Consider the following 23,412-nt stretch of genomic DNA (forward strand, 5'->3'; position numbering starts at 1 on the left):
TCCATGGCAAATGGTAGGGCTGTGTTTCCACCCCTGGGGCAGCCGATTCCAGGTGTATTGGATGCCCCTCCAAGTGAAAGCAAACTGCGGCCTGCATGCTGCAGATAAAGGGATGGAGAAAAATGCATTAGCAATATCAATTGTGGCATACCACTTGGCTGCCTTTGACTCTAGTTCGTACTGAAGTTCTAGCATGTCTGGCACTGCAGCACTCAGTGGTGGCGTGACTTCATTCAGGCCTCGATAGTCCACTGTTAGCCTCCACTCGCCATTAGACTTTTGTACTGGCCATATAGGACTATTAAAGGGTGAGCGAGTCTTGCTGATTACTCCCTGACTCTCCAGTCGGTGAACCAACTCATGGATGGGAATCAGGGCGTCTCGGTTGGTGCGATATTGCCGTCGGTGCACCGTTGTGGTAGCAATTGGTACCTGTTGTTCTTCAACCTTCAGCAATCCTACAACAGAAGGGTCTTCTGAAAGGCCAGGCAGGGTAGACAGCTGCCTAATTTTCTCTGTGCTCAAAGCAGCTATGCCAAAAGCCCACCGGTATCCTTTTGGATCCTTGAAGTACCCTCTCTTGAGATAGTCTATGCCAAGGATGCACGGAGCCTCTGGGCCAGTCACAATGGGATGCTTTTGCCACTCATTCCCAGTTAGACTCACTTCAGCTTCCAGTACAGATAGTTGTTGGGATCCCCCTGTCACTCCAGAGATACAGGTGAGTTCTGTCCCTTGGTAGCCTGATGGCATTATGGTACATTGTGCGCCAGTGTCCACTAAAGCTTTGTATTCCTGTGGTTCTGATGTTCCAGGCCATCGGATCCACACAGTCCAATAAATCCGGTTATCCCTCTCCTCTACCTGGCCAGAGGCAGGGCCCCTCTAGTCCTGGCTGGAGCGTCTGCCACTTAATTCTTGCAAATGCACAAATTCTGGCAAATGAGAGGTAGAGGTCCCTTCATCGTGGTCAAGAATAACATCAGCTCTTCTACTGCCTCTGGGGTACTGCCCAATAGAAACTGGAGCAGCATTTCTTGATTGCAGCACAGGTCTCACACTCATGGGAGTGAGAGCTCAGCTCTAGGAAAACCTCAAACCAGAAAGCTACCTTGGTTCAATGTGCAAACTTTGGTTCATATAATTTAGCTTCTTAGATTGACTCCAGCTGGGGCAGCTAATTGCACTGAACAATTTTAGCAGAACCTCCACAGCCTCTGTTGGGCTGCGCTTTTAGAAGAGCATTACTAGAGTATTTTTTGTTTTTATTTTCTTTTCCCAGCTCAGCTTCCAGAGAGCTGCTCTGTCCCCTCCTCAACTTCTTTCAGATCCAACACTTTCTTCAGATTAATGAGTCCAGTTTAAGACAGTAAGCAGCTTATTAATCCTTTGCTGTCCATTTCTCAGTTCACACACCCCATGAAGAGTTTACTTCCATTGCAAACACAGATTTAAAGGTGGTAACCATCCAGCTTTCTGGACAATAATTTTTAAAGCATTGTCAGTGTAAACAGGGAAGGTCTGTAAGGACAACTAGTAGAAGAGAGTTTATTCACATAATAGCATAGAAAAGAAGTTTGGATAATTAGGGTTAGGAAAAAAAAAAAAAGGAGCCCAAAGGGGAATAAACTTCATCTTTGTAGGTTTAACATCCACTGGGTTATAAACTAAAGAGAGGAAACAGCTATACAACAGTACTGGCATAAGAATAAGTGAGCATATGGTGGTCATATGCATGCTTGGGACAGATAAAAGAAGAAAGTTTCTAACCATGATAGAAAGAGGCTGTGGAACCTTCTATCTGTTAAAAATGGCAGAGATGAGAAATCTAATTATAGTCAAGATGTACTTGTTATGTTTATGGAAGTGATAGTATGATGGTTTCATGCAATAATAGGGCACTGGAAAATGCCAGTCTAAAGAAGCTGCTTTATTACTAACAGTGCTTGAAAGAGAAAAAAAGTCTGTTACGAAACCTATCCCCCCACAATATCTGAAGTGTCTGATGTTTTTAAAAAAATAAAAAATAAAAAAAAATGCATCTTTACTATGTAGCTGCACATTTTAACTATTACTTTTTTGTAATTGTAAGAGACACTGAATAAGCTCGTAACCAGTCATTGCACATAGTCAAGCACACAGTTCTTGTCACTGAAGTAGTCTTAGGACTCTATTCACATTGCTTCTAAGACTCTTGGTCCTCATTGTGGAATGATTATTTCCAAGAACTACATGGAAATTTACTAACTTGTCTTAAAATCAGTTCCCTACAACCCTCTCCATCATGCTCATTCAGGAGAGAAAGCAAGAAGTCAACCTTTAGGACTAGCTTCTAAACCCACAACCCCGATGAACTTTCGCAGCCAGAATAGGTATGCGGATATTCAAAGCAACACATCATTAAAACTGGTGGGAACAGGAAAGGAGACTGGTGACGGATCTGGCTGAGGAGGATGCAAGAAGGACTTGGTGAGCATAACAACTGGCCTGCCATCTCTCTCAACAGGTGCTAGCACAGGATAATGAAGAGGAGCTGGCAGTACTGTAGCTTGTGCCATTTCTGCTCTGTGGATAAAAGTTCATTTCCAGGTCTGTCAATTTAAAACGTTTTCAATGCAGTTAATTTAAAACTGGAATAAATTACTAAGTAGTGCCAGTATTTGCTCCGAAAGAAGAACATATTCCTTGGGAGGATGAATATTGTCTGATGAAAACATCAGCCAAAAAGCTGCAGAACATCAAAGCTGAAAACGGTTTTAATAAGTTTAATAAAAGAAACACTTACACAGTGTGGAGGGAAAATTACTTTTGGTTAGCGTAGATAATTTCCTTGGGAGCCAGGATTGGCCTCAGTTCTGTTGTTACATTACGCAGAATGTACGCATTTTAATTAAATACTGCTCTGATATATCTAAAATATAGGGCAGATCATTTACTGTCACAGGACATGCTGCCCTAGGATGTACAGGGCTTCACAAAATTAACCAAATTGGGCCCAACTGTGAGAAGGGTCAGGTCATTTAAGCAATAAATCTGGTTTCCATCACAAATTGTACTATGTGAAAAAACCTCTGTTTAAATGGCTTCATTGTCCACCACTTAGTGGCCAACAGCCAAGAAGACATTCTCTGTCTGATTATTTTAGGACTGGTCTGGATTCCAGGACCACAAACTGGTCCGAAAGAATGGAGTGAATGGAAAGCAGATTACAATATGTAACGTGAACATCGTTTACAGACCAGATCAGACTCTAATCAGAATATGATTTAGAAGGTCTTCCATTAATTTGTATTTGCCAGCAAAGCAGTCTCTTCCAATCATTTAACTGTAGATTAGAAAGTGATAAAAAATAGCAGGAGAACACAGAGGTCAAACTTACACTTCTGTGCACCACCATATTTCTGGACATGTGAGTCGTGAAGACTGGGATCAGCACAAAACAGACTAGCAGAAAGAAAGTAGTTAAAAAAGCAAACAGATAAAGCAAACAGATAAAAAAAAAAAAAAAAAAAGCATCTCCAGACTTCTTATCAACAGCAAGTGCATATTGGAAATCAGAAGGTTCCAACATGAAGCATCTTTCATTGCAGAAAATTGAAGGCCAGCTTTCTGGAATTGTTATCCAGTTCCTGTTTCCTTCTTGGGCCCTGCATCCAAAGTGTGTGAAATACATACTGATGTTCTCTGTCCAGCTCTATGGAAAGCTTAAGCAACTACATTAATCCACTGAAACGAGACATTTGAGACTTGTTCTCAGGAAGTTTATTATAAATCATGAAAGATTCATTATTTCTCCTCTGCCCCCACACTACAGGTGAAATATTACATGTTGAAAGTCTCCAGCTGATATACTTGCAATGTCCAGGTGCAAATCTACCCTAAGAATTTCCCAGCAAGTTTTGAAAATCACTCCTTTTAATGTCTCTGGAAAGACCCATACAAAACTTCCAAGGAGAGAAATTATTATTTTTGAAAACAGATTTTGACCTCTAACAATCCAGTTACTGCTCCTAGCCTAGTGAGATGACAGGGAGCAGAGTGGTGTGTCCACTGTACCCTGGAATATCCTCTACCATTATGTCTTGCATGGAGCTGTACGACATGCAGGAGCTTACTCTTACAGCTTGGCAACTCTGAAAAGTATTTAGCCTGTGCTCACCTATTGCTGGGCATCCCAAGGAGCATGCTTTCCATCAGGGACTGACCTTACTGGCTGTTGTGCCATAGTTTCTTGCTCAAAAGCTGACTGTAGATCACATCCTTGCAACACTTTGGAGGTGTTTTTTTTTTTTTTCCCCTTTGCCTCCAGTGTCAGTTCCCTTTATGCAAAAGGTAATGCATTATTTGAACTAATACACTTACTTGTCTGAACAAAGACACAATATCCACCAATTTGAAAAACACAGCAGTGTTTACTTTGCTATTTTGCTGTATCCCCAGGCATTTTGACATCTTTAGCTTTTTTACTATACTATTCTTCACATCTTTATTTTCTTGCAAGTGACTAACTTTCCACACCTCTAGAGAATAAATTGTTTGCTTTCTCAAGAGAGAATATTTGCAATATTCTCAAACTTTTAGGCCATTTTTTCGGAAACTGTTCTTCCATGCTTCAGAATAGTGCATCTATTTGTGTACCTACAACCCAAACTATGTGCCAGCAAAAGGGATACACTGCAGAGTGATACCTCTTTTGATCCAGGACCAAAACATTTCCCACAGATTGCCCCTTCCCTGCATCATGAAATCTCTATACAGAAGCATTCAACAGATTTGTGGAGTGCCAACTAGTGAAGGTGTAAATCTAAGCAATTTTAAGCCTACTAGTAAGTAGTTGCCTTTCACAGATGCCTTTGAAATGGTCCAGAGACTGAAAAGCATTTTTCCCCAGCATGCATTACAGATCACAAACTAACTTTTTTCTCTCTAGCAATTAATTATTTATCTGTATACAAGCAGATGGAAAACAGAAGATTGTTTATTCTGTTTGTTGGGTTTTCCCATAGTTAAGAAGACTCCTGGGGAAGCAGGCAAGCAGTACAGTCAGTGTTATGCTGTGGTCTTCCAGCTCTAGCATGTGGAGAGCCTTTGATGCAAATGTGCCTATGGATTGTGGCTGCCCTCAGCTTCTCAATGGGCTTGCTGAAGCCAGTCATCAAATGAGCTGAACTGGGCTGGGATCACAGCAGCCTTGTGCCAGCCCTCAGATCAAAGGAAGGAAAAGTAAATTTGTAATTTCTCTCCTGCGTGAATCTGACTGGTGGTCAGTTATTTATCTAGCAAAAATGAAAATCCACTTGTGAAGGGTAAACCTACAAAGCTCCAGAAAAACAAGTATTAAGCCAGTTTCTAGGTACTGCAAAGCCTCCTTCAGAAGATTGATATTTTATTGTTGCTTTGTTTGCAAAAATTACTTTATCCTCTGGAGCCAAACCCTCGGGACCAATAATGCTGCATAATTTTTTGTTGACATTCACAGATCTCAGGAATCAAGGTTTAGCATGTTATGTTTTACCATTCTCATCAGATTAACAGCCAGTAACCTTGCACAAGACAGAATTTCCAATATCTTAGATACTTTTCCTCCTCTATTTAGTTACTTAGGCATAATATCTCCCAGAAATCTCAGTCCAAGACAGCATTGTTTTCCTTTCATTAAAGGCTACACACCAACAACTGCTTAAAGCAGCCTTACTCTCTTCTCATATTAGAATATACATTCTGGAAAACACTGACCCAACATTTACTGTCAACCTGCATTTTAGATCTCTTATTACAGGGTGAGCTGGACTGATCCATCACTGTTGCAAAGAATGAAGTTATGCTGATATATATACTGAGGATCTAGATGGATGTACTTATTTTATTGCTTATCTTAGTGCATCTGATATAAATACATGTTCTTGAGAATTTCCTCATATATTTTACATCCACAGCTAAAATTGTCTGCTTTAATTACTGCCGACACATTGAGAGCTGTGATTACAATTACAGACATTGCTATTTAAATGTAGAAATATAGAAACCAACCATGTTTCTCCATTTCCAAGAGTGGAGAAAAAAGACACCAGGAATCTACTTTACTCTCTACTTCCTCATATTTCTGATTACAGGTTTTAGCACAGCAAGAACTGGAGATTCTTCAAAGGGTTGTCCTGATGGAGTATCTTGGAATTGCCAAAGCAATTGGCCAAACCAACCAGAGCTCAGCTTCTCACAAGACTAAGACTATACCTATGTTACCTTGTTAACAACTTGTTATAAGGTAAGAGTAGACTTGTAGCGCAGAACAGATTGTGCAGTGGACCCAAAACATGCTGTGTGTTTCAGGGGTGGAGTTTTCTTCAGATCAGCTTGAAACTGGCCCTACAGACTGACGTGCATTACTTGGATTACTTCTGTCCTACAGTTTGCACACTTCAAGACTGATCTGTGTTGTCAGGGGACAACAGGGAGATTTGCTTTGCTTAGGATAGGAACTGAAATCCTACTGTAAACAGACTCCAAAAGCACGATACAGAAAGAAAAGTCATTATTTTAGCAAGTTGCAACATCAAAGGAGCTTGGGAATTCAAGGTCTACTTGGTTTGGTGAAGATTTTGGAGCAAAAGTCTTCAGCTTGTTTTCCATGCCTGCTTTGCACTGTAGAACTGTGGTGGTTTTACCGTGCTGGGCAGCTAAACCCCACAACCGCTCTCTCACTCCCCCTCCTTTAGATGAGGAGGGGGAGAAGTAAAGCAAAGAACAACTCACGGGTTGAGATAAGGATAATTTAATTAAAGGGAAATAATTATAATAATTAAATAAAGACTACCATGAACTAAACAATTTAACTAAGGGGAAATAAAAAGGGAAAGGGGAAAAGGGAGGGGAAAAGGGAAAATAAAAAGAAGGGAGGAAAACAAACAAACAAAATAAATGAAGGCTATATGGAAGTGCAGAGGAAAGAAATTACTCTCTACTTCCCACAAATGAGCGATGATTGACCACGTCCTTGAAGCAAGGCCTCAACACACGTAGCCGGTGTTTGAGAGGAGGACCGACGTTTTCCCAACGAGAGCCCACCCCTCCCCTCTTCTTCCTGTTTCCACCTTTTATTGCTGAGTGTGACATCACATAGTATGGAATATCCCTTTGGTTGGTTTAGGTCAGCTGCCCTGGTGATGTTTCTCTCCTCACTTTTTGCCCACCCCCTAGGAGGGTTAGAGAAAGGCCCAATGCTGTGCCACTGCTGCTCAGCAGTAGACACAACACTGGTGTGATAACACTGCTGTTCCAGCTACAAGTACAGAGTACGGCACTGTATGGGCTGCTGCCGGGAAAGTTAACATTCCAGCCAGACCCAGTACAAGAACACAGCTAGCAAGGTCTAGCTGCTGTCCCATTGAGTCTCTGAGCAAGCTGCAACTAAGAACTATTTGTTAGGGATGTTACTATCATTCTTAGCATATCTTGATGTTTAACATCAAAATAAGACATCATAATGTACTTCTGCACTTGGAGATTAGATCTCCTTGACCAGATTCCTCACTCTTTCTTTGAAGTCCTCCTGAACTACCTCCTAAGAGACTTTCAGGGAGGCCTCTTGGGAAAAAAAGAGCTTAAAGTGCTTGTTTTATAGGTTTCAGATGGAGCACTGCACAAAGTAAGCTACTTACAGATCAGTGATCTTTTCATAGTAGCACCAAAAATCATCAGCCAGCTTCTTTGAACACGCTCACACAATAGTAGAGTAGGACTAACTGGTTTTAGCTATTCCTCCTTTCTACAGCCCTGCACCGTTACCAGTGGATGATGTTTTCTTGACTTCTATGCCACAAAGCCACTCAACAAGGACTAAGTATGTGTGTGTCCAACTGCTGCGTAACAGTGTGTTGTACCAAAAAAAAAAAAAAAAAATTAAAGGGGAGGAAAGAAGGCAGGAAGATGGTAGAGGAAAACCTCATCCCTCAAAAAGACCAAAAAAACCCAGCACCAACACTAAAGCAAACATCCAAAACCAGGGCTCCAAAGCAAAAACACTATATTACATGTTGTTCCTTCCCCTAGGAAAAAAGATGTGCTAGTAAGCACATAGTATTTTGCCCATGTTACTCTATTAACTAATACTTGAAGCTTTACAGATCATACAGAAAAAGGATTGACTAACTTTTACAACATTTAACACATTCTAAAATTAAGATCCTGAAGCTAAAAGCTGCTTTGTATCAGCTAAACTTTCCTAGCTTTGATAAGCCTTATAGCTAAGCCTTCATGGTGCCAATATTCTCTCTTCTCTGATAAGAAACAGTGGTATTTATGTTCTCTTGAAGCAGAAGGGACTAATTAAAATGTGACAGAAGAAAGACTGAAGCTAATAGATTTGTTAGTTAAGTCACCGTCAACATAGCTCTGCTAGGTAAACAAATTTTGTTTTTTTTCCCCTTTCATGTTTTCACATCTTCAGTATTTTTTCAGACAGTGCAATCTAAGCATGTAGCAAAAATAGGACCCATGTTAAGATGATCATATCTTGAAACAGATGTCATTGTCAGTATCATACAGAGGAGGAAGAGAAGACTGAAGCATTTAATTCTCTTCCAGAGTCTGTCTAGCATATTTTTATCCTACATTGTTGGTAGCTTTGTTTGTTTTGGCAACAAGGAAGACATCTTTTCCCTGGAAAGGATCTTGTAAAAACACCTATTCTCTTATAGCCTCACATGTAATCCAAAAGCGGTACAAACATCAGTGATGTAGTTCCAACATGCAATAAGACACAGAACCCAACAACTTAGCTTAGAGGTGGATCTGATTAATATATTTTTCTGGCAAGCTCGATTACATTTCTTGAAACCAAGAAATCCTTCTGTTGCCTTACATTAATATTTAGATATCAGTTAAAGATTGCACTTGTGAATAAGGCTTTCATTTAGCTTGTTAAGGTATGAAATAATGCTTTGGTTCTATACCTGCATGACCTGAAGTAATTTCTGTGGACCTTTAGCCTAGTAAGCATTTATGTACCAAACTGCTGATTAAGAATTTATTTTCTCATTTGCATCTTTCTAATGTTCTTTATGAAAGGCCAAAACTTACTAGGAAAGTGGGAGTTACATATTAGGATTGGCCACTGAAATATATAGAGTTCAAGGTGCATTGTTACTAAATCAAAATGACCCAGTTCTTCCATTACTGGAAGCACAGGAGTTTCCCTACTGGGTACAGGGAAAGCAAGATCTATTGCAAAGAACTCTAAGCTTCTATGACTACTGTAGAGTACCCATTGGCCATGGGGAAGGATCCAGTTCTGATTTCTTTCTGTGTGAAAGCTGAGCACACACTCCCTTCATCTGGAGGCCATCTAGCAGAGAGGAGGAGTATGCTCAAAGTAATATTTGGTTAGCAATTGACTACTTTCCACACTTATCTTGAAAAAGGGAAAGATAGCCTTTCAACAAACAACCGTATAAAGCCCATGGTCTGGAGTATACCCTTGTCAATTTGAAATACTCTCTCATGTATACACTTAGAAGGAGCAATCTGAATCACTTGAGACTAATTAGAAGGCTACTGATAAAAGAAAAATCATATAATATGCCCTGTGCAATGCAGAGCTCTTAAATAACAACACCTTTATGCTTATTCCAGACAGTTTGCAGCCTGGACATGGGGGTGTTTTTTCAGAACATGGTCTTTGAATAATATCTGTTGGTGGGAATGGTAACTTGGCTTGTAAGTACCAGAGAGGCTGAGATCAGGGCTCTTGAGGATCGGTTCTCATGCTCCTGGGCTTTCATCCAAACAGGGGATGCTTTGAAGGATTCTTCTGTACCATGTTTGTTCTGGTAACCAGCAGAACAGCATGCACCTTTGCTCTCCATAAACATGATAAACTTGTTTACCCGTTTGATAATGGGGGGAGGAACAGAATGAAAATGCTTTGGCAAAGGAAGTGAATAACTGGCTGGCTGGGTAACACCAACTTGAAAATGGGAGCTGTACTCTAGAACTAAACAATAGAAGAGGAAGCCCGTGGTTACCCGCACCTCAATGTTTACATGGCTGCATTGGCACCGGTATTTCAGCTCTGACTACTTAGCAGTCTGGAGAAATGTTTTACCCCAACTGCTAAGACTCGGTTGGTTTTAAGTGATTTAATAGCCATAAATCCAATGCTGTAGTGAGAACAAATGTTTTTTATAAATATTCAAATACAACTTTCAATTTTTCATACTTTTTAAATTATTATTTTATTATTATTCACTATTAATTTCATGCAGAACTTGTAATGGTTTACTTGCCAACTTTCATTTGGCAAGACTGCCTAGCTGAAACTAGGTGGTCTCCCAGACTAAACATGGCAATTGTCTGTTCCCCGAGTTACCCTGTATGGCACAACAGTAACAACAGTGATTCATAAGAACTGTCTAAACATTATACAGAGTTGATCTCTTCTCCTACAAGTCTTTTGTAGGCCAAAATCATTCTGTTAACCTAAATCAAAACTTCATAAAAATTTATTTGCTTCACTCTGAATATATGTTTCCTGTACATAGAGACAGAATGCTAAAACAGCTTCCAGCTGAGGGCTGTGGGATCCTACTCTAAGGTTACTAAGTGTAGAAGCAAAACACACAAGAAACATTTATTTTAACATCCAATTCCTAGAAAAATAATTTCTTATGTGACCCCATGAGTTGTCAGAGTGGATCACATGGGCTTTTGAAGTTATATTTATTGGCTTTAGAAACAACCAGTTTAGATTTTTTAATAAAATCCCATTCACTCTGTACAAAGAGAGCAGATCATAAACCCAAAGGTTTTTACATTCTTAATGGATCACACTCACAGAGGACTTAAATGCTGCTGTATTAAAATTCCTTCTGTAAATTCAGAAGTCACCTTCTCAGGGTCAACATCAAACTGCTTGTCCCACACAGCTCCTGCCTGCGCTCCCCCTGCATCCCAGATATTTGATGCATGTGCCACAAGAAGGTTCACATGGAAGAAATGCAATTACACCTGATGTGGAGCAGTCTGGTAGGAGCGAAGAAAGATTTGAGTGCTTTGTGACTCATCCCCAGTTCAACATTGAAAAGCTGCACACTTTTTACAAGAAGAGATTTTTCAAGCAGAGAGAATAGTAGTTATAAAGCAGGAAGAAGTTCTTCAAAGAAGGAACTGTGACCACTACATGATCAACACAAATCGGTGTCTAATTAAATTATACCATTATCTTGTCAAACTCATACTTACTTCTCTGAGGACAGCACCAGATATTTCAAAATGAAGGGAAGAAATCTTCCCATAATTAGTTAAATAACCTGCTTCCAAAGGAGTTTCTGAGTAAAGTCCAAAATTTATGTACGTGATCTTACGCATCTGCTCAAATTATATGATAATTTTAATCTCAGCATTCACAAAAAGCTGTCAGTTTTTAAAATCCAGATTTTTCACTACTTATGAAAATACCTGCTTAGACAGACAGGAAATGAAAATGAAAGCTATATATTAAAAAAGTATTGTGACAATGAATACATTGGCTATGCCTGTTAGCTGTCACACAGGATTAGCCTTCCCTGGTTCTTTAGAACTGTTTAGATGTGAAAGACCATTCCGCAAAAATTACATCGCATGACAAATATATCCTGTTATATAAGCAGCACAAACTGTCACTAAGAACTTTTCTGATGACGTTTCTTTAACTCATCCTTCCCAAAGACTGTCCTCTTAGAGTCATTTATTTTTTTTCCTCCCATTGTAGCTTTTTAATGACAGACCCTTCAAAATCAGCAGAAGGACTGTAGTTTTGTAATTACTAATTATTAGCTGATGTCTATTCTGCTCAAAGATAAGCATTTGTTGCATTTTATTTTTATCCTCCCCATTTCTAAGGAAAAGTCATACCCATGTAATAGTGGTTCCCTTTCAAATTTACGATAACTATACTAAAAGCACTCTCCATTTTTATCCTCCTAGATCTGATTTCTCCTTAAGACAAGGATAAGAAGTCAGTTACAGGACTCAATACTTTTTTGAGTATTTTAGGTTTGCATGAAACAGTTTTCAGGTTCTTTATAATACATAAGTAAAATAGAAGAGGTTCCTAAGAGAACTTTAAAAGTGATATTATGACTGAAACAGTTCAGTCTACCAACTAAGCAGAAAAATCAGTACCACATAACCTAAATTGAGAACAGTACCTTTTAAACAACAGCCACCAATCATCTGAAGGCTTGTGAAACATCCAGGAGCTGAACCTACACAACCCATTTTAATCTGGAGAAGTCTTGCATTTGTCAGGTGCTTATTTATAACTAATTGCTTAATTAGCTCTACAGGTGGACTAGAATCCAATTAACTCCTTTCCAGTTGCTGACAGAGAAAGTTAGCTTCTTTCATATATTAAAGGAACAGCTGTGCTAAGAAATAGTTGATTTATACAACATCACGGCTCTCAGAACGAGCACATCTTCCACCATCAATGTCACACATTTGTAGCATGTTTGTTAAAGAAAAACTTGCATGTAGAAACAAATTATGAAATACAGTACATTTGTACAAATTAAAATGTGCTTAGCTATTGTTTTACTTTGCTTGTGAGGCTCTTCTCAATCTGCAGTCTCCTGCAGTGATCAAAACTCAGCAGTAATGACATCACAGCTTCTTGCTATGTAAAATGCTGTGATGTTTTCACTAAAATATGCAACAGTTGAAAGCTGATTTTTCAGGAAGGAGGCCATCGAGCAGAAAATCAAAAATTCCTGTTATTTAGTTAAAAGTGTCACAGGCAGCTGTTACACTTAAAAAAGATGGTGAAGGGGAAAAAAAAAAAAAAAAAACACAAAACACCACCTTTGTGACTGGCTTCTTAAAACAGACACCTGCTTTCTAAGGGTCGCTCTATCCAAATGCCAAGTTTAAAAATTGGTCCCATTAAAAATAATGAAATGATAATATCTCCTTAAAATAGGAAAAAGATTATAAGAAACAACAGAAAAGCAAGCATTAGCAGAAACGTCCCTGTTTAAGGCAAATGAATGAAGTAAATGGATATTTAGATAATGGACATCAAATGTAATGTAATTTGCAAATGTAAATTGAAGAGAGAGACCTATCACAGGAGTTTTCAAAGCTCCCTGAAAAGTTTTCTGTTTTAACTCTGAAAGAAAAAACACCTCACAGGAAAAGGCAGCAGAGATTGCCCTGCCTGGGTGTCTCACTGCTCTACTCTTAGTTTGATCTTTGGCCTGAAGACTGAATTGCCCAAGTAAACTACAGATGCGTGCCCCTCAGTGGTAACTATGAAACAGAAACTTACCAGCTGGATCTGAACTGTGCCCATTCAGATCAGATACGAAACTGCAGTCACATATTAAAAACTTTCAGCCACGTTCCTCTGTCACGAAGCCAGTCATCTGGAGGTTCATCCGTGCAGATCCCCAGATGATATACTTTTAATGCACTTTTGATTAAAATTTGTACTTCTCAAATTTTAGATGTTGTTCACTTTACCTTTTACTGAAAAGTAATGACTAATGTACTTAATGCTTGAACTGTGCCGAGATGCATAGGATGTGTGATTAAATATGCATTTGAAGATTAATTAACTTGCTTTGACTAATCAGATTGTGACTTAGTCTGCAACATTATCTTTAGCAGAATGATAAGACTTTTTCAAAGCCAACTTTGTTTCAAAGCATGAAGGGAAAGAAGCTAATCCTTTCGTTGATACAATCTCTTTGACAGAAGTCTCATTAAGACTAGTTTTCCTTTAAAATATGAGCATGATATAAATAGTTATAACAACAACAATAATGCTAGTAGGGACACTACCACAAATAAAAATTCTGGAAATTAAGGAAAGGATAACATAAAAAAATAAAATAGAAGAAATTGGGAAACATACCTTATGTTTAACTTGCCTATGATGGAGCGTATTGTTCTGCCCATATAGATGCTTTTAAGATGGTGAAATAGTATGAGTTCGTGCTCTTCAGTATGTTCAATAATGCTTTACTACTGCAGCATAGTTGGATACAGCAGTAGCAAAATGCTCCTCTCATAAGTGAAGGTGTGTAGTAAAGACATCACATTGTAACAATATGATAAACGGATTATGTGAGCTCACTTGAGAAAAATGCAGTTTTGCTGGGTAATGTGTCAATTTTAAGGACTTCTGCTGGCATAATTCTGTTGAACAAGGATCACAAGGTTTTGCACCCCACAGATATTTTCAGCCTAAGGCTGCTGTCAATAAAGGAGAAGTGCTGAACTCACACAGGTTGCAGCTATTGGAGAAAGCTGGCATTTGCTTTTTAAATAGTAAAAAAGCAAAGAGAAGGGAAAAAGGTCATGAAATGATCCCAAAGTCATGGTATGCTATGAAATTCACTAGTTTCAGAGATTTACACTAAAGAAATGCGACTTCATTCAGAAGTCTTTCTCTCCATACCTATTGCTTTTGATAACAGAAATTGTTTATCTAACCACTGTACAGTAAGCAACGCTAAATGCAAAAAGCAGAAGAGAGATGGTATACTACTTACAGAAATGACCACTTCTTTATTTTCTGATGATTGCAACTAAAATCAGCTTGTTTTGGTGTTATGTCTATATACTGCCATAGGGAAGTCAGGTCAGTGGGACTTGCATGGGATTCATTCAAGCTTGTCTGAGCTGACAACCTGGAAAAACGAGTAAAAAAGAAAGGAGGGAAATATGCAGGGGTAGAACAGAAGGAAAGTTCTGTTCATCTTTGAGATGCATTGCTAACATAAACAGGACATAATTCTTCTACTTTGCATAATAAAAATCTGAAAACTAACTGCTGCAAAGGAACCCATAATAATTCTGAGTCATGAATTTCCCTTGTGTTCTTGAAAAGTAACCTGAAGATGCAGTCTAAGATGTATTTCGGGGGCTCACATTTTCTGTATTCCTTTGCACCACTGAAGGAGTATTAAATTGTTCATGAAATATTTATTTCTTCAATTTAATTTCAAACAATTTTTAAATAACTGAAGGAAAGAGATCATGTTGACACAGAAAAGAATAAGAGGTGGTAACTGGGATTTACTGAGAGCAAATAATTTATTTCCTTAGCAAACCACAACAAAATAGTTATGTCACTGTGGTAACAACCAGACTGGAGAAACACTGAAACCATCAGGAGACACGGGGCCCTCTGAGGCCTGACCTTTTCTAAACGGATGCTCTGAGAAATGTTCACAGCTGCCCATTCCCAGTCCAGCCTCCATTTCTGTTCCCATCCCCAGAAATACTGTTCTAATTAGGCAATATGAAAATGGCAATGATAGGCTTTTGATATTTCTTTCTCATTTTTCCATGTAGTTTTTTCTCCTTTCCTCACCAGATTGCTTCAGTCAGTGAGCATAAAGTGACTGGCAGGAGAACAATCTCACGTGCTGGCAGGCTCTAGCAGCCCAAGGTGGTATGAGGAATGGCCAGGGCAGACCTGGGTCTCCTAACACTTGTGTCCAGAACTCTGGCTATCATTTCCCATCCACTCTGGCCTCTTCCTCCCATTCTGAAAGTCTCTAGACTCTAGACAAGCAGGTTTGTGCCAATTGTTTTACCCAGGTTGTCAAACACCCATGCACGCATGCACTGCTGTGTTGCAGTATGCCAAAACTGAGCAACCCTGCTAGTGTTTCTAAATTCTCTTGCCTGATACTTAGCACAACTCCCTCACACTTTCCACCTGTTATCTTCCCTCACCTTCCCCTTTCTGCTCTTCTCCCTCTTTTTTCTTTTTTGTGACATTCTTCCCCTCTATACCCTGACACTCTTTGCTTCCTCTTCATTCCTAGCTTTGTTCTTTATATCACTTAACACCTCTTGGTTGGTTCTGGTTATTTTGTCCCATTTTCTACCCTTACACTTGCATCCATTGTTTTTATTCTTTCTATTTTTACTTCCTCTCCTATTCTCAAGTCTCTTCTTTCCCATGGCTAACTACTGTTCCTCTTTCTCTTCAGCGCTCTTTCTTTTCTCTCTTTTGTTCGGTGTCCTTCTTTTCCTGCTTCTCACAAATTGTTCCATCTGCCTCTTCGTACTCTTTCTGTACTCTCCACCAAATAATCAAATCACCTCGTGAAGACACCAATTTACTCTCAGCATTACAATGCCTCCTCAGAATTTTTTTGGCCCATATGCACTGCTCTTCAGTCAAAGGTGCTGATGACAGGTACTCATGAGCTCACATTGTCAGTAAAGAGGCCCTCATACATCTCTTTCCCCTTGCCCACCCTGCTCACCACAGATCTCTTAATTTTTAATCTAGCTTTAGAAGAGAAAATATAAGTCCTAAAGAGTTCTAATAATACTGGTCTTTGGTAGGTTAACTGAGTTTTAATTGTCCAACTGAAGTCAATTGCAGAAGTGGATATTAGCAGATTGTTTTTTCCTGAAAAAAATATTGATGATTTTGTGAATTTTAGCCAAAGAAAACAAAACAAACAAATAAAAAAACTACGGGTATCTATTGCTAATATTAACTAGCAAATATGTACATTTGAAAATTTTTAGATGTTCTCAATTTCTGAGAGAAAGTCTCACTTCTCCCTGATCTATTTTTGCTCACAGTTTTCCTGTACAAATATATTAAATGTATTTCATATGCCTTTTTATTTTACATTATTACATTTTATATTTATTTAAATTTATATTTATTTATATTTATTGCATTTTACATTAGCTGAATTATATTGCTTAAGTTGGTTGAGACTTCCGCATAGCATAATTCCAGATCATATTCTTATAATTACAACATAACACACAGGCTATGTAAATTCATAACTTCAACATATTCTTGCTATAAAAATTTAGCAAGGAAAAATTCAGAAAGCTGAGTTGAGGAACCAACAGTTGAGGAGTTTAATTTTATTCAGAAAGATAACTATTGTATAGGAATGCATAAGCAAATGGATGGTATGTGTCAGAGTCATTCTTGCAATTATCCGTTAGCACAAAGAATCCAAGTCCATTTTACACTTAGTAAAAGTCTCTCTCAGTGCACAGAGGAACCTGGAGAGTCAGCTTACAAAGTAACAGACAGCTTAGCTTGCTGTGGAATATTTTTCTGTTTGGAAAGGTGTGTGAAATAACCAAAAATATTAATAAAGAACATTTTTTTTAAGGGATGGAGAAGTGTTCCAACATGATTTCTCATACTACTCTGGGAATTTGTCTCATGAGATTTGCCTTATGAAACAAATAAATTCTGCTTTCACTATACCTTTATATTCTCAGTTTCCTGGTGACTCAGCAGAAAGTTAGAAGCTCATTACTGAAGAGGATTTAGCGTGCCCTAGGTTGGAGTTAGAAGGTTAAAAAGTCAAGGTCACAAAATAAAATTGCATAATGAATTTAGATTAGAAGAGGAAAGGCAGGAGGATGGTTCAAGAAGGATGTAGGATTTCTGAAGACAAGACAGGAACTAGAAACAAGGATGGTCAAGTTGCCAAAACAGGCCCTTTTTTTTTTTTTGCTTTAAGGAGAAAAAGTTATCTATAAACACGCAGCTTTTCCTTACATCTGGCAAAACACAGATCTACTAATTCACTAATTTAATTTCCCTTTTATTAATTTAATTGAAATGTACCTTTTTATTTATTATAGTTTTTATCAACTGAATATATCACAAATAATGTAATTCTCTGTTACACAGATATTAATGGTCATATTCATCTTTGTCTCTGAGAAGGCCTTAGTTTTCAAGATCTTTCAAGATTTGAAAATCTGTTTGCAAAATGTTGGAGTATAAATTTATCTAAAATCACCAATTTGTTTTGGACCTTCTTGTCAGCCCTCTGGTATGTTTAAATTCAGCATGAAATTGGGCATCTTTAACACTTTATGTCCATATTTAAGCTCTCTACAGAACTTCTCTTTTTTTGGATTTTGTTCCTCTCCCCTTGTGTGTTCTCGATGTACCTGTCAGATAACATTTGGTAGAAAAATAGCTTTCGATAACGTTCTGTTTTTCCATAGTGCATTATGTTATAGAAATGAGTGAGTAATCTGTTAGTGAAAAGACTGCCATATTTGATATAGAGAACTTGCATGAAGTTTTCTTTTCTCTGAAAATCTACAGTCTGTATCTGTAGGCTCAATGTGTTTGGGCCCAAACACAAAAAAGACTGTAATATTCCTTTGGCAAATTTTCCTTCCCAGTATCCTTCCCAGTGCAATGATTACATAAATTATTTTTCTTGTCACACACACAGAGTAAAATTGAACACCATGTTCTTTAGTCGAGTAAGTAGTGAAAGTAGTTGATTAAATGGTCATTCTACTAGCAATATTTGAAAGCTAAGATGAACAAATTTCCTAATCAAACATAAATTGTAGCAATGGTGGGAGATATCTTTTGTTTCTAGTTTCCCACATTCTAGGTAAAAAGCATCTAGCTAGTCTCTTGAAAACAGTCATGCCCCACATATCTGTAGAGGAGAACAATTCCAAGGACAAGGATTTAGGAATCAACATGCCATTTAAGGCTCAATTCTGCGTCGTTCTAGTATGACACGTTTTATAGAAAGATAAGCAGGGCAAATGAGGAATTACTTTGGAAAGATTCACTGTTTCTTCCTAAATGGAAAATTCTAGGTGATTCTACAGAGAGCAACTTCTAGGACTGATGATATTCACTGATTGAAACAACATTTGGAAGCACAGATTTTGCCACTAGAAATGATTGAGTCAGTAAACTGAGAAAGAAGCTCCTCCACAAAGGGCCACATGAGCTGCTTGGGAAGTTTTGTTCTTTGCTGGATTGGTACACCACAGGTCCCACTTATAAACCCTCTGCTCGGGAGATGAAAGAGTTTATAGCACATCACACCATTATTTGCATACTCCTATCACAGCATCATAAATAACATTGACTGCAAATTGTTTTGTATGATACTGTATGGAATTTAAACAGATAGGAATCAGAATTTAGGTAAACAATTAAAATTATATGCTTGAATTGTTTTCCACATTATTTTTGTAAGGAATTTGCTTTCATTTGCTATGTGGGAGAAGCTGCCCCACTATTTCATTAGAAATGGTTAGAGCAAAAACAGACCTGCAAAAACACTTCTACATCTCAAAATTTATGAACTTCCTAATATAACTTTAGCTTAGCATCTGACTTAATTTTGTTAGAATATCTCATAATAGAAGGCTAAAATCTAAGAAATCCCATCTCATCACAAGGGACATTTCTAAAACTCTCAAAAGCAATTGAGAAAATCCCACTGTATATATGATGTGTTGGGGATTTTTTTATTGTACCATTTGAGGCAAATTAGACACACGTTTGTGCTTTAATACAAAAAGAACTAACGAACAGCCCACTGGGGGCTGCTGCCAAAAGTGGTTCTACAAAGAGTCTGTAAAGGGGTGTCACAAGCTATTCCTTGGTCATGAATTGTCGCTGCTGAGCAGTTACAATTTGAAGTTCCCCTTCATTCTCCCCTTCTTCCCTTCACAAACATTCATTGTTACAAGTCTTTAAAATGCCTCCTTGTGCTTCTTCTCATTTCTTTTTGCAAACAAATGTTTGGCCTCATTTCTAGTTATTCCCTTTTCTACCTGATTCTTCACAAATTTAGAAATTCAATTTGTAGAGTACTGTGTCTTAGCCTTGTAATAAGTTGGGGTGTCTGGCATCACCAGAGGATCAAGATACCAAGCTTTGGTAGAGAGACTTATGTGCTGCAACTGAAGGATCCTTACTTTCATTTTTCACCAGATTTAATATTTTCAATTTGTTCTTTCATTGCTGCTTTATTTCCCTGTAAGCTAACTATAATAAGCTAGCTGGTTTTGTTTGCCTCCTTGTCACATGAAAATTGAGCATCCATTTGTTTCAGCTTATTTATGTTCCAGGCAAGTTAATTTATCCAGGTCAAAGGCTCCCCCGTCTGGAAGCTGCCGTAATGGTTGGACACCAGCAGAGCCGTTCTGCTGGTGGGCAAGTGGGGCCCACTGCCTGCCCCCATTTTTCCTCCCCAGTCATGAACCCTAATTGTGGCACATGGGGCCTAAAAGGCTTTTAGGGTCTGGACAGGAGGAAGCTCGACCCATTTTCCCAACTTGTTTTTGACTTTTCTCTGTGAAGAAGCACAAACGTGACGTCTATTCACGACAATGGGATAGGAAGGGTTTGGGTGTCCCCCAAAAGAAAGAGCTTTTCCCTGATCCCCCTGAGGCCAAAAGCTTTCAGGGCTTACACCATGTAGCTTCTGTGCCCACACAAAATGGAGACATCATGAAGCCAAGGTCCGTACACAGCAAAGGGACACAAGGAGAGGTTTGGCTCTCACTGAGAAGATAAAGATTTGACTTCATCCCTTCAAAACTTGACCCCACACACGACACAACTTGTTGTCACCTATGGAGATGACTTTGGAGCTTGACTGGATCTTTCAGTTTCCTCAAACCTAGCCCATTCTCATTCAGCTAAACAACATCCTTTTAATTCAGTTTCAACCATCCCCTTCATCTTCCTCTGACCTTTATATCATAAGCACAAACTAAAATAACAGGCAGTTTGCTTACCACTGACATGATGGCCAGCCAGGAGATAAGGTTGGGGTGAAGATCACTTGCTGGTGAGACCAGGCAACAAGGATCGCTCACCTCTGATGGCGGTGCCGCCTGGCCCTCCCCTCTGGCCCCAGTCTGGTGGCTCCTGCCAGCGAGCAGCAGCCCCACTCCTGACACCAAACCAACTGGGAGTTTCTGTTGTACTCCCTGATGTAAACTAAACACACGTTTGTGCTTAAATATGAAAAGAATTAATGAACAATTAATGAACATCGGGCAGAGTCCTGCATCCACAAGTGGATCTACAAGGGGCCTGCAAAGCTGCACCACAATCCATTCCTTTTCTGTCCCGGTGCCAGCACCAACCCTGGGACCATTGGCATCAGGTGCCTTATCCTGGTGCTTGGTTCACTCCCTAGCACCAGCTCAGTTCACCAGAAACATCCTGAGCATGATATTTACAACCCAAAGCTGTGGTGTTTCTTATGTTACCAGACAGCAGCCCTCACAGAGAGCCATTTTATTCACATCAACCTCGCCAGTGTTACCCTCCTGCTGCCAGCCCTTCTTGCTCCCCAGGCCACGCCATGCCTCCATTACAAATTACCACTGCTGAGTGGCCAAAATTTGAATTTCCTCTTCAGATGCAAATACTTTAAAAGTCGAACAGATCATTTTTTATTCCTGAGAGCAATTTTTACTCTATTCTTTGTCATATCTGCTTAGGAACTCTATTGTTGACCTAAGGCACATCCAGATACACAATATCTGAAGCAAGTACGACCACACTTTGACAGAAATGTATAATTAAGCCAGGAGAAACAGAAGATGCTTAGCATAGCATCTTACCTTGCATAATGGGGACATACTTATTTTGCCAATTGCCTACCTGATTATATTAACACAGTCAAGATTTCTTCTTCTTCTTGTTCATTTTTTTTATATTATGTATTATATATATATATCAATTGCATGAACATGTGAACATTTCTATTTCTTATGTATGGATTAAAATAAATGCCTCAAAACCTCAGCTATCCATGTTTGTACTGAGGTTATCCATATGCTTTGAGTTATAAATTATGACTATCTCAGCAGCTGTACCTACTGCAAGTCTCACTTTAACAACACGATGCCTTCCCAGCAGTAACTATGATTTTTTAGCAAGTAGCAAATTACTCTGCAGATTTGCACAAATGAACACTGTTCAGATCATAATTTGCCCAAGCACAATATTTAACAAAACCCAAGTTAGTGATGAAACAATATTTAACAAAACCCAACTCAGAACACTACAAACAGCAGGGCTGAAGCTGCATGGTTTAAACTCAAAAAATTATCAGAATTTTGCTTGCGTGATGAAGAAGTCACATATTTCTATAAATCTACCTTATGTAATAATACAATTTACTGAATAGAGAAGGAATTGTGCTAGAGTTCAGCAGGGTTATTCTTTTTATAACAGATAACATTATTACTTTTCTGATCATACCATATTTTGTGCTTGTAAAGTTATTCCAGTTCTGGCATATAGTGTACTTATAGTAGAATACATATTTTTGTCAGCAAAATGCAGTCAGATTTCCTGTCAAAGAATGTGACTGACACTATACATAACATCAGGACAAAGAAACTTAGTACTGTAATTGATATTCAAAATTTAAGAGGCCGGTAAAGGCAAGTTGGTAATTATATTCTACAAGTCCCTCTGTGGAGAGGAATAAAAGACTTAAGCTACAATTTTTAACTTGCTTTGCAGATCTGTGTCCCTCCCTTCACCTTTCACTCTTACTGCAAGAACAGCGAACACCTGACAAGTCTGCAAATTCTCTTTGCATTCATTTGATGCTGTGGCAAGCTAGAATACTTTTTTTTTTTTTTGAGAAAAAGCTTCATATTGATTATGAATAGCAATTATTGTCTGAATTAAATTTCCTAGACAAAATTTCCTCTTTCACTCTTAGCTATAAAGACCACAGTCTCAAAACATTCTAACTACACTGTTTTTAAAAAAAAAAAAAAGTTACACACACAAGAAAAATTATTGACAAAAGCTGCTCCAGATCCTATGTAAAAATAATAGGACTGTGATGCATGCTGAAATTATAAAGGAATAATCTCTAAAAAATTTAATCATGTTAAAAAATGGCCAGAGTGGAATCAAGCTTCTGATTTCTAACACCTAATTTTGTCCTGTTTAGAGAACAATTTCTTCAACATCATAGAAATACTCGATTGGGGGTGGAGGGGGGAACCAAAGCAAAGCAAAGCAAAGCAACCAACCAACCAAAAAAAAAAAAAAAAAAAAAAAAGAATTGGAAATCTACTGAAGATGGATAGTTTTGTGTTGGAGGGAAGTACTATCACTGTGTTTTCTATCTTTAAGTCTTTTGTTTCCCTTACTTTTAATTCACTATTCAAAGCCACCCAACTTATCAGTGTGAATTTTTCCTTGGCAAAAAGCTGTGAATAATTGTATATTTTCAAGAGCCCTAAGGTGAAGGTAGGACCTGAGTAGTTTCTGCTTGTTTGATGTTCCTCAGGTTGGTGTTGTGTTTCCAAATTTATAATTTGTATAGAAAAAAACTCCCCTAAGTTAGAAAAAATACTTAACACTGACTGTAGATTTTACTGGTAGATACTTGTTTTACTGGTAGAAACTTGTCTGCATACTTGTCTGAAACAGGAGGCTGAAAGAAAGGATTAGTCTGAAAACTCACTTTAAATTAGAAATTCCTAATTAGTCTTAGAAATTCCTGGAAAACATTTTTGAAATAAGTGTCTAAACAAAGTTCAGCTTAGAGAGACTGACTCATTGTGACATATGCAAAGGTAAAATGCTTAAACATTATGCAGCTGGAAGACCTT

Source organism: Aythya marila, assembly GCF_965140915.1.
Source record: "Aythya marila genome assembly, chromosome: 4".
NCBI lineage: Eukaryota > Metazoa > Chordata > Aves > Anseriformes > Anatidae > Aythya > Aythya marila.